Genomic DNA, 1,788 nt, shown 5'->3' with positions numbered 1-1,788 from the left:
TGCGAAGAACGTCTTCGATGACGCGATTCACCCTTTCGGTATGACCATCGGTCTGCGGTTGATCCGCTGTCGACATATCTAATTTGGTGCCGAGCACCTTAAAGATAGTCGACCAAAATTTTCCGTGAAATGGGGGTCTCTATCAGCGACAATTGACTCTGAGAGTCCGTGTTGTCGAAAAACACGATCTACAAACAGCGTTGCTGTACCGACTATGTCAGGCACCGCCGCCAAATGAGCCATCTTGCTCAACTGGTCGACGGATATCACGACACCAGTGTTGCCCGCCGAATCTTTCGGCAGGCCAAACACAAAGTCCAAACTCATAGACTGCCAGCACCCGAAGTGTCCCTGTAAGCTGGCCAGTGGTGCAGCCGCATTTGGGAAGGGTTTATACCCGTTGACACGTCTCACACGTGCGCACATATGTGCTCGTTCATTTGTACAGCTTGGGTCACCAATAGTGGTGACTCACAGAGTGGAACGTTCTCTCACGACCGAGATGGCCACTGAGTGGCGTGTCGTGAGCCTCATAGAAGATGCGGTATTTCAATTTCTCATCATGAGGAACCACAATTCGTGGTGTATTCGTTAAATCGGTACTACAATATAGCAAACCATTACTTAACGAGTATCGGTGCGATCGTGCACGCAGTTGTGATGACAATTTCTTGTCCGAGTTTTGAAACTTCTTGCTCCCTAGAGCCCGTAGCAACGCCCCACACATCTCATCTCCCGCATATGCGGTGCGGATCAAATCTGTCACAGACCATGTTATAGTTGTAACACGAGCAAGCTCATAGTATGTTCTGGGTGACAACGCATCAGTCAAAGCATTTTGCTTTCCCAGCTTATATTTCACTGCGAAGTTCGACTCCGTGAAGAAGGATAGCCATTTAGCTATCCTCTGCGAGAGGTGGGGAGACTGAGTCGCAGAGCGTAGTGACGCATGATCTGTGTAGATCACAACGCGCTGCTTGAGCACCTGCTGCAGAAGATGTCTGCATCGTTTGCGTCTATGACGCCACCGTCGGTGACAGATGACTTAAACCGCTCGTGGTGAGCGTCAAGGTCTTTGAGAAAAGGATGGAGAGGATATCGTGCTCTGGGTGAGAGAGGGCGAGATGGCTATTGCATCCGCCATGCTCCAAACCGAGCGACAGCACGTGGCGCTAGCCATCTCCAAGTTCGGTAGCGCGAGAATGGGCACTGACGTGCGGCACTTCGGTCGAAGCTGCGTTTCCCTCTTGGGCAAAGCTAAATTTGCAACTCTCACGAGTGTTTTCGCCGCCTAATCTGGCATATCGCCATATCGCGTGCAGCTGCGTTTCCTTGTCGCCCGACAGGGCAACAAGGAACTGGTGGAGTTTGTCCAAAAGATGCGCACTCTCATTGCCAGGATGGCAGCCTTCCCGGATGCGGTCACAGTGACCGTCTTTTTGGAAGGCCTCCGCACTGGTGTGGCCAGAATTGAAGTCTTCCGTGTGCATCCGCTTCATTTGAGAAGTGGTCAATGTGGCATCGAATGCCGAATTCAATTTTAAGTCTGCAGAGCTTGGTTGGAATGCACACTCCACTAGCTCGTCGAGCGGGTCCTTGCCCGTGGATCTCAGCCATGCTGAGAACGAGGAAGCAGAGCTCTGAGCTGCCGGGCACACACAAATATACGACGGTGTTTTGACTATGAAGACACATGTCACCTTCGGAACGGTTGCCTCCTGCGCAAGGTGCGTCAAGGTTCTTCGAGCTATCGTCCCAACGCCTACCAGTCTGGTTCGTCGCGGGGCA

This window comes from Plasmopara halstedii (assembly GCF_900000015.1).
Source record: "Plasmopara halstedii genome assembly, contig: Scaffold_3109, whole genome shotgun sequence".
Classification (NCBI taxonomy): domain Eukaryota; phylum Oomycota; class Peronosporomycetes; order Peronosporales; family Peronosporaceae; genus Plasmopara; species Plasmopara halstedii.
Note: the sequence above shows the minus strand (reverse complement) of the source record.